Here is an 11,187-nt window from a genome sequence, read left to right as displayed (position 1 = left end):
CTGGTGACTTGTTCAGGGTGTACCCCACCTTTCCCCAACAGAAGCTGGGTTGGTTCTTGCAGCCCCATGACCCCAAAAAAGATACAGCAGGTTCTGTGGATGGATGGATGGATGGATGGATGGATGGATGGATGGATGGAATGAAGAGAACATTTTCTGACTATTTAAGATCTTTTAATGTTCTTATTGACATTTATTTTAGCATCTAAAATCTACAGTATCTATTCAGCTACCATTTAGGTGTCAACACACTCAGTTGGTTTAGAAAATTCCTGCTCATATTTTTAAAATTGCTTCCTTTAAAAGATTTTTAAAAGTTAACATCTGTTTGGAACTTTTGGAACATTAAAAAGCATCGAACTCTTCAAAAGCTCAGACTTTGAGAATTGACATTTTCAGCTAAACCTTTCAAAAGACACTCCATCTTTTACTTTGCTTTATTTCAAAAATCCTTGAAAGAGTTGTAGTTAAGCAGCTTTACTACCACCTACAGGACAATAGTCACTGAAGATTTTCGGTCAGGAGTTTTTCCTTACCGCGAAGGGGGTCTGAGATGCCCAGTTGTTTAGTCTGTTTAGTTAAAGTTTAGTATTCTCCTGTTGAATTCTATGCATTTATGATCCTTTTGATGGCATGTTTACTTTACAATTACTGGTACGAAGCCCATTGAGACAACTGTCGTTGTGAATTTGGGTTATGCAAATAAAATTGAATTGAATTGAATTATCAATCTTTTAAAAATCCATAATTTTTTTAAATACACCATTGCAGTTTAAGTTGAAGACAATTTATGGAAAATAGGGTCGTATGTGGTTTTCAAGGTTATATTGTCATGGTGCCTCTGTCAGTCTCTCCTCCCCTCCCCACTCTGCTCTGCTTTCCTGATTGGACCCAGCTGTGGACGCCCACCTCGTCATCCACCTGCCTTCATAAGGAGTTCCAGTCCCAGCATTCATTGCCAGTTCCTTGCCCCTTATGGTGCTTAGCCTGGTCTCTGTATCAAGTATCTATGCTCTTGTTCCCTGGTTCTCTGTTAACCAAGCTTCTCTGCCTCATACAGGACAAATCACCACGAGCTGTCCACCTGGGTCCTTTCCTGTTGGTGCAATCGTAACCTCCAGCCACGCCACGACTCCAGCCAAACCAAGAATCGCAAGCCACGCCAAGATCTCAAGCTACGCCACAACTCCAAGCCAGAACTCCCGGTCGTCACCCCATACTCATCACGCAGTCGGACAATCCTCATATCACTCACCCTCTGAACCACGTCCAGGAAAATAAATCCATTTAAACTTCCATCTAACTCTCTTGAATGACTTCAACAGAGCAACATTACACAAGCAGCTGAATGTCCTTTGCTTTGAAAAAGATCATGTACCTCCTACCCCCTTGTTTTATAGCACGTTAAAGAATATTAATGTCATCTATACCTTCAATTTTTCTCACTTTGGTTTTATTAAATATTTGTTTTATTTTTGGGGTTTCTCACTTCATTAAAATTATTTTGACTGTGCCATTTTACAACTTTTGGCTTCTTTAAAGCCAAAAGTTTTTTTTGATTTATTTTGTCACCTGAAGCTCTTCTGTAATTGTATTCTCTTTTCACATCAGCACTTTCTCAGATGGATTTCTTACCATGTTTGAGTTCAGTCATCTACATATAAGAGTTTATTTAAGGAACATTGTTTCCTAAATACATACCAAAAAAGATTCACACCATTTCTATGTTATCACACATTCACAGACAGAACAGCAAGAAGTATATGAAAAGCTGAAATGAGGGAAAAAATAATAATAATGGAAAGACATTGTATATTTTGATGGAAAATGACAAATGAGAGTGAGATCAATGGGATATTGAAACAAATCAGAAATGTGGACAGTTCATGGCTACTTTACCATCAAAGTGGACATGAACAGAAACCACCCATCCACCCGTTTCTACTGTTGGGTGAAGGCGCGACACACCCTGGGCAAGTTGCCACTCTGTCGCAGGGCTGAGAAGAAACAGAGACTTACAATAATGGATGTCATTGTGGGATTATCAACATCCCTTAAACATTTTTCTCTCCCTTTTTTTGCAGCTGAAGCCCAGCTGCTTGGAGTTTGAAGGCAGCCCTCTGACGAGGCAGTGACCAGCGCTGACTGGGAATGCTTCCAGCCTCAGAACAACCCTGGTCCAAGAAGGAGCTGCCAGACTTCGCAGGAAGCCTTTCACAGGCCGCCACAGCCATTGATCTACTTTCCAGTGAATCCGTAGATTTTTTACGGAGGCTACACCACTACACTGTGAGCGTTGTTCTTGCAGTAGGGCACCCTCCTGAGCGTATTTCACAGGCTGTACACCAAACCCAGTATCAAAGTCAGCATCCAATAACACTTGTTTATGTGTGAAAGCAGCCTGAAGAACACCAAACACTTCCTCGGATCTCAGCTGAATCCTCGTCATGTGGTCCAAAGTTTTTCAGCCTTTGTCTTGACAGTTCCTTGGCTCCTCTTCTCTTTTTAACCAGACTTTATTCCGCCTGCAGTCAAGAGTCATTATAGCACTCAAGAAATCACAACACATCAAAAGAGTGTTATTGAGTGAACTTAAAATTTTAATTAGCAAGACCATAGAAAGACAGGTAGTTGTCTAAAGTTTCAAAAAAGTGGCAGGACTCTTTGGGGCTTCAAGAGAGGTCATGTGATCAATGTCTTTCAAAAGACTGCAGATTCAGTCCAGCCGTAAAAGCAATCAAAGAAAAAAAATCCATGCAGGACTGGACCATTGTGGTAAAGAACTCTCAAACATTGATGCAGTTTTACTTCAAAGTCTCAAGGGGTTGAGAGTTCTTCAAAGAATGGGCCCGGTGTCCTTGTCCTGCACAACTCAGAGCCAACTTCTTTAGAAAAGGGCCCTCTGGGATCAGAGTTCCTGCGTAACATAACAGCTTTACCGAAGGATCATGTTGTGCGTTGAGCTGCTGCTGTCCAATAAATGTCATGTAATGAAGCAGTTATTAGGTTGCTAGTTGTAGGTAATGCAGTCAGCAGGGAGAGAGGGCTGCTTGTGGTGCTAATAAAGCAGTCATATCCGCAGTCACTGACTAGTCTAATTGACAGACTCATGAGGGGAGAACTGCTAATTGATTACAGGCTTGTCCTGTTCCAACTCCCCAGGGGACTGCTGGGTAATGGACTTCGAGGTCTTGTTCTTGAGTTTATCTTGTTGAGAAGATTTGGCTGAATTTTCCTCAAACTGAGAACGGTCCCTGTTCCATCTGAAGCCTAAATAAAGCAGCTTTAAAGTCTTTTAGCCCTTGCAAAAACTAATTGCTTCTCAGATTGAATCAATCACTTAGTTTTGTGCTGCCTAACATTTTTTTCAGCGATTGTAACATGATATATCTTCAAAGCAGAATTAACTTAATTAAGCAGCATAATGTCCCTCAGTTGTTTACGACAATGTTTGTTTAAAAGCTAAAAGTTGTTTAGGTCCCTGTTACTTAGAAATTAACTTAAAAGAAAATCACACATTAGCAACAGAGTGTGAACATGAAACCAAAGATTAAGGCTTTACCCTCAAAGCCACATTACAGTTCATGTTTATGGTTTCTGTTATATATCTGTAAATGCTCATGAATATGAATTTGCATCGTGTGGGGATGCATTTGGGTATGTTGGCCATTAAGATTGAAATGGAACCAAATCAGTGTTTACATTTGAGAATAAGTGTTGGATGTTTTCATGTGTGTATGTTTCTACCAATATGTGTGTATCTGAAACTGATGAATATTTACTCATTTGAGAGGGAACATGATTATACAAGATACTGGGTGCACTGAGTGTAACTAATTGGGTCTAGGGCGGGATGGTGAGAACTTTTAAGGCTTTTACTTCTTTTCACTTCCTTTTGGATATTTGTTTTACTGTTTGGAAAATGTGCATAGTTAAGTTTCTGACATGCCACAAAGGTAAAGAAGGTATTTACAGAAGCAATAAACAGTTTTTTGCTTTTCTATCCATCAGTGGCTTAGACATTGGGATGCCTAAAACATTCAGAGAGTACATGACATCAACTGAAGACAACAAGATTAAACGGATGCACCTACATTTGCCTCCAAGCAGGCCATGATCATCTAATAGAGGAGACTATTTTAGAGTTAAGCTCTACTTTGATTTGTGTTTAGGTCCTGTTTCTGTTAAGCACATTGTGTTTGTCTCCTCTAATATTGCTTTTTTGAAACCGTATGAGGCAATAAAGCAAGACAGCAAAGTGCCTGACCACAGCACTCTTGTAATAAATGGGTAATTTACGATGGTTGGGGGAAAAATAAGATGCAGAGGACAACCCATTGCAACCCATTTTCAAGTGAATTTTTTTTTCTTTTTTGTTATCTATCGAAGTAAATGTCGGGTCCAACCCATGGGAGGGGCAACATGACATTTCCATGGCAGCTTCTAAACAGGTCAGCCAAAAGAACCATGGAGTCCAAAACGGTGGGAGGGAGACACTTTCAACCAAAACCATGTAACTGAATCTAAACCAGTGGTCAAACCCATTCAGCAGTGCAGGAATGGAGAGAGTCCTAACAATACAATACCATTCATAGGCTAACACAGTCCCAATGGAATGAGCAGGGAGGGGTTTCATTCAAGGCAGAAAGGCTCTTGGTCAGCCTGCCAGTCAGTCAGTCAGACTGAAGAGGCCATTGCTTCACTTTCATCTTCTGATCTATTTATATCCATGTTTATTCGGGATGATGCAAGGCCGAATCCAGCCTCTTTCAGAGCGAACAGAATCAGAAAAAAGTAAAAGTCAGATGAGTTGGAAGGAACAGAGAGATGAACTGAAAAGCGATGGAGAATAGGGACTGGGATTCAGTCTGCCCTTGGCCTGACCTGCTGCTTTCATACGGCTTGAACACATCAGAAATCCCATTGTGGGAGGTGATTAATTGAGAGTGATAACTTACCATGAACATAGATTGTTATAGGCTTTAATGTGGTAGGCCTGGCTTTTTAAACGCTGCTTTCACATAGCTTTGTAGTCCAGCATATGGGCCCAGACGTATTCAGTGACAAAAGGCGAAGTGAAATTTATCACGCTTGTAGGTCCTGCTAACAACATGATTTCTCTCTTTTTGTTTAAAGTCCAACTTTTTTGTGGGACCTGGATTTAGAAAGTTAAACAAGAAAGAAAATCAAGTTTTATAGAAAAGGAAATGTCTTAAAATAAACTTCGAAAGTCCGTTTTTGTGCCAATTGATTTTACAATAAAAGGCAGATTTATTAATTACCATTTAACTTGGATTGGAATTCAGAGAAAAATTAACACTGTATTTTAAATGAGGAATAATGATAAAGAAGTCAATTCGTATTTGATTGAATTTCAGTGACTTTTGAAATGTCAGATAGGAATTTCTGAAAATAGATATACAAATGTTTGGTGTTTATTCCAAAAAGGAAACCCTTTGCTGGAAATAAAGACACTTTTGAAAATATTTATATAGACAACAATTAAATTGAACTAGTGAGGTTGTTGCTACAGATAATAGTACAAATTTGTCGAATATTAGTAATGTTTCAAAGTAAAAATCAAAGTTAGAGTTACAATCAAAAACAAATAGCAGAAAAAGAGAAATTAAGAGTGAGTAAAAAATATACAGGAAGGTTAAAAGGGATTGCGGTGGACGAAGATGTCATTTTACAGACAACAATCCAAGAGTTTTAATTTCAGAACACCATAAGTATAAAAAAACATGATGAACAAAAGCAACATAAAGATCCAAAGCTAAGTTTTACCAGCTGTTTTAATCTTGACAAAGCTCAAGTGGTACACTTCTAGAGTCTATTTGGACCAAACAACTGAATGACAGAGGAATCTGGGAAATGGGAGGCAGCAGAGCTAAAGGAACCTTGTGTGGGGACACACACTGTTTGTTCTTGGCTTTTCAGCAATGTCAGGACCTCAGGGCCTTGTCCACTGGCCCTTATCAATTCCAGCTCAATTACTGGTGTGTCAGCATTGATCTATGAGCTGGGGCGGGCAGCGAGAGGGGGGAGGAAAAGGTTGGGACCTGGCTGAAGGTGGCCTGAGACCACATGGTTGGGTCATGGTGGATAAAAGTGTGTGACTCCGAGTCATAATGTCGCTGGGACAATAAGCAGAGGCCAACACGGGTGGTGTGTTACTGGGGTAGAGGGATTAGGAAGTTATCAGCTGCCAGCAAGTCAAGATAGTTCTTTCAGGAGATTGTAATGCTGTGATCCAGTGGTAGTGGACACATCAACCCACTTGACTTGTACTTGACTGCAGCATTCAGTTCAGTGAGCAAACAGTCCTAATTGGAAGCTGTAAATGTAGAGTGAGATGTCTGGGAACCAGAAATGTTTACCAACAAATGGATGTACAGTCTACTTTGCAATGTTTATGTCAGGACAGACTCAAGGCTGGACTCAGATTCGGAGTTTAGAGCTTTAATCTCAGACAATGGCTACTGCTGTGGTAAAGGATAAGACCAAACACACTGACACAGGACAAAGGGAGACCCAGACTATTTAACCCTTGTGCTGTCCTAGGCACTTTAACATTGGGAGTTGGGTCATCTAGACCCTACAAGACAGTGCGCTGAACTTTTTTCTTCAATGATTTGTGATCTTCACTGGTGTCCATGTATTACATGAAATCCTCTTCAGCTTTGTCCACCTTTGTCATGGTAGGGAGAACACGTCAATGTAAGGATGAGGTCATAGGATAGCACAAGGGTTAAGACATGAGGGAGGGAATCACAGGTGGAAACAATCAGGGAAGATTAGACAGTCACACCTGTAGAGAGACACCTATAGGACAGGAAGTAACAAGGCCTGAAACAAGAGGAGAGTTTGTGTTTCAAAATAAAACAGGAAGTGCAATACGAAAAAAACACAGGTGACATGCATTGACCACAAGTGCACGAGACATGAAAGTTTACAATTAATTTTATGTAGTCTAAAAACATGGGCAACAGCTGCATTACACACTACAGTTATTTACTGCATATGAATGAGTACAAGAGACTCAAGCATACCTATAACTAACTTTTAAATGAATCCATCACTGGTACTGGAAAAACTCATGTTCCTAGGAAAACAATCTATTCTTCATTTTACTAATAAACAATCTTGATTCTTATTGTTTTACAACCCAGCGCCTTATAGACCCAGCAGTGTCCTTCTTTTTAGATGGGTATTGCGCACCGGTATTTATCCACCATTCGTCTTCATTTTAGAGCAGGATTTGACCTCTCTAGATGTTCCTCTGCCTGCTTTCTGCTCTCACTATAGATAGCAATGTGATCTGCAAACATCCTGGCCCACAGAGATTCCTGTGTAACCTCATCTGTCAGACTGTTCATCACCACAGCAAACATGAAGAAGCTAAAAGCTGATCCTTGGCGCAGTCCTCCAGCTTGAACTCCTTTGTCACACCTACAGCGTATCTCACCACTGTCTCACAGCTTTCACACACATCCTACACAACTCCGATGTTCTTCTCTGAAGACACCACAGCTCCTCTCTCTGTACTCTGTGACAGACTTTCTCCAGGTCCACACAAAGCAGCTTCTTCTGACCTTCTCTGTTTTCTCCAGAAGCCTCGTCAAAGCAAACATTGCATCTGTGATTCTCTTTCACAGCAAAAAATTATACTGTTGCTTACAAATGCCCCGTTTGACCTCAGTCTAGCTTCCATGACTCTTTCCTATAATGTCATTGTCTTACTCTTCACCTTTATACATCTGTAGATTCCACCACTCTCCACATCTCTCTAGTTCTTAAGTATAGGTAACCATCCACTTCTCAAGGGTGTAATAATTACTGGCTGGTTCCTTTCTGTGTGGCTTTCTCCCACAGTCCAGAAAATATTATTTGTAGGTGAATTAATGACTTTAAGTGTGTGGTTTTCTGTCTCTGTATGGGTCTGCAATGGACAGGTAAACCATTCAGCCTGTACTGCTCCTTTTATTCGTCAGCTGCTGGATAGGCTCCAGCAGCCCAGTGACCTTGAGCAGGAAAAAGCAGGTTTAGAAAGTTGTTCTAGACCTGCTTTGTGCATTCCACAAGCCTCCTCCCAATCTCCAAGATCTTGTTAAACAGTCCAGGAAGAAACCAAAAGACAACATCTATTAAGCTGTAGTGCACCAGTTTGCACAAAAAATGTATTCAAAGAAATACAGAAATACTTCTTTTGTGTAGATTCTCAAATACTTTAAACAGCTTTAAAGACCAATAAATACATTTAAAAAAAAACAAACAATTTCAATCTTTTAAAAAGTTCCAAACAGGCATCGCTAACATACCAGGCTGTAGTGGCAGAATGAACTGTTATGGTACTGCTGTCAACAGTCCTCAGAGGTTGCAAATGTCCATAGTTGTTCCCAGAATTGAACATAGGTCCAGAAAACAAAAGGCACTGCCTTTAATCTTATTACTGTAGCTTTCAAAAGCAATTTCATACAGTATTAATTGTTTGTTGTGTTATTTTTTTCAGTTGTTAGGCTAATTTTACTTTCAACGCTATTTAGTCTTTCTTTGGATTTTAAATTAGTTGATGCAGCAGTATTTGTAGAAATTGCATTATTTTTCAGTGTTATCAAAAATGTTCTTCAGTTGCAATGTCAGAAATGGAATGAGTTCACAAGTGTTTAAGCGGAGCAAATCTTGATCCAGGCTTTTTCTTTCACAGCTCTCTTCTAATATATGAAATATTCTGTGTCTGTAATTCCAGTCAGGCACATACTGCAATTAATAGTTTGTCCTTCATGATCACTTTTCAGACGGTTGGCATTTCCATGTTTTGAAAAGGACTTTAACCATACGTCTCTACCAAATCCAAGTCCCTCATTGGTCGATGTTCAACTGGTTTAGTTATTGCCATGAGTTTTGCTTAGCAATGTGAGAATGCGAGAACTTCAAATCCAGGAGCCCAAAATGCACAAATGCGTGCGTTTACATTGTCTTTCCATTGAGAGTAGTTGCTCGAACGCGCATTTACGAGCTTGGTGTGAAGTCAAGTAGCAGTACTTGTGAGAATGACTGTTGGTGAAAACATCATAAGAGGCCTCTTAGGTAGGTGGTGTTTATCTCATGTTTCCACTCATTTCACACATTTTCTTTCATCGTTGTTGTTGCATGTCTTTAGTTTCATTTACACAAGAATGTCCCTCGAATTTCATGAGTCAGTGCTAACACCATAGATTAGCTTTTTTTTTACATCCATTTGTAATCAGGTGGAATTCTTGTAATTTCTTTGTTGGTCAAGCTGAACAGAAAGACAGTTAAGACAAAAGAATTAGACTTGGATGATGAAAGGTCTTGTCACCGAGCCAAGGCATAAATTGACAAAACATTGAATCAGGACAACATAACTTGATCAAAGAGGCTTTGCTTTCAATGTCTCTCCAAGTCAATTGTGTGTTTTCTCCTATTCTCAAGCCTCAAGTAGTGAATGGTAGCGTTTTCTGCTTTTAGTGCTTACTCTGGCATTAGCTCCAGCTCACACAAAGAACTTGAGCTGACCTGGGAAGTGCAGTCCTTTCTCATGGCCCAAGGCCTTACGCAGTGAATGGCCTCCCCTGAAGGCCTTCCACCAGAGCTGTGAATGACGTATGGTGACTCATTTTAAAGCCTGTGGTCAGAGGAGTAAGTTAAGGTCATGGGAGTAGAGGTCAGTGCGGAACATCTGATTTACTTAGCTTAAATATGCCTGAAGTCACATAGATTGAGCTGTAATGACCACTGAGACTCAAGCCGGCTGCCAGGACAGCAGGCACACTGTCACACAGACATGATGGCAGAGCTTTCAGAGTCAGCCCAGCTTTTTTGTACAATCAAAGATCAGCGTGAGAAGAAAGTAGATTACTATTTGTCTTTTTAGAATGTGTGGGCTTTCTGGGTTACTCTGAGGGTTTGGGAAATGATGAGAATTTTGAGGTTGTAGTTCCATTGAAATGACAGCACACACTTAAACGCACAACATTTAGAAATGAAGTGGGATCCAGTGTAAAGGAAAGGCTGAAATGACCAGTTCTAAACAGGTCCACCGCTGAAAATTATTTGCTGTAGTATAGCTGTCATCACACTGTTCTTTTCTTTTTTTCTTTAAAAAAAACAACCCAAAAGAATGCTATAAGACTGCAGACCAAAGTGATTTAAAAGCAGTAGAGTGACATGAAGCATTTGATCCTTTCAAAAAAAATTTTTTTTTTTATATTCATGAATTGCCAGAAACTTAAAATACACAGCTTCAAAATGACATCTGCCTACCGTGAGATTTAAAGTTAACTGGCACTGTTTGAATCACTTTCTCAGTCTATTGAATCCTTTTTTACATTGGTTCGTCAATGAAGCTAATCTCATCATTCGGGAATTAAGTGGGTCTTACTGTTGAAGTCAGAAGTCAGGGTAAGTCCGAGCTAATTTAGAGAGATTTCCTTTGATTTCTTTATTTTTCTTTCCAAGCAATTTTTTTTAAAACGACGCAAGACAATGTCAAAACAGGAAAAAAAAATCAAATGAAGGACTTTATCAATGACAAGGTATAAAGTGGGGCATAAAGGCATTTGTCAGCCTCAAATTCAGCAAGGTGTCCCACTTAAAAAAAGCGACTTTTGTATTGCTCATCGTAGGTGCAGTTTAACAATGAGATAAATAATTAAAAAGAGTGATTCAGGAAATCCCTTCATAAGATTTTAAAATAATTTATTTATGGAAAAGAGTTACTTGCTCCACTGCATAAATACACTTCCTGGGCAGGTCACTATTATATCGCAGGGCACCAAAAAGGAACAAACTGTCATTTGTTTAAAATCCCTCCAACATACTTCTTCAGAAAATGAAATGAAATCAGGTTAGGAAAAGTTTTAATTTCGGAGAGGAAAGTGATCTCTTAAGCCATTGGCATGGTCCCCTGAACAGGGGGTTTGCTTGTCCAGGTCCATGGACTTTCAAAGAGACGAGTAGCCGCATCTTATTGTGTCCTTCAGTTCCTCTGAAATGTACACCTCAAGGAAAGTCATAAAAATGGAACATGCAATTGCCATGCGTGTGTTAAGTATATTGTGAAGTATTTTTAAGGCTTATGTAAGTTTCATTCGCTTATTATGGGGGATTCTGTCGTACGATGCCATTATGCCACACTCTAGCCATCAGTAAAGTGCTAGTATT

The 11,187-nt window shown here is 39.7% G+C and overlaps 1 long non-coding RNA gene across 1 annotated transcript; it reads left to right on the top strand.

The window, feature by feature from the left end:
- The first annotated feature begins 687 nt into the window (after window positions 1–687).
- On the top strand, window positions 688–4,271 carry LOC105356176. The gene is made up of 2 exons (XR_910406.2): window positions 688–978; window positions 1,061–4,271. It is a non-coding gene; the product is annotated as an uncharacterized LOC105356176 (long non-coding RNA).
- The last annotated feature ends 6,916 nt before the right edge of the window (window positions 4,272–11,187 follow it).

The sequence above is a fragment of the Oryzias latipes genome, chromosome 17 (genome assembly GCF_002234675.1).
Source record: "Oryzias latipes chromosome 17, ASM223467v1".
Classification (NCBI taxonomy): domain Eukaryota; kingdom Metazoa; phylum Chordata; class Actinopteri; order Beloniformes; family Adrianichthyidae; genus Oryzias; species Oryzias latipes.
The sequence above is the reverse complement of the archived record's forward strand: the minus strand, read 5'-3'. Positions and strand labels throughout refer to the sequence as shown.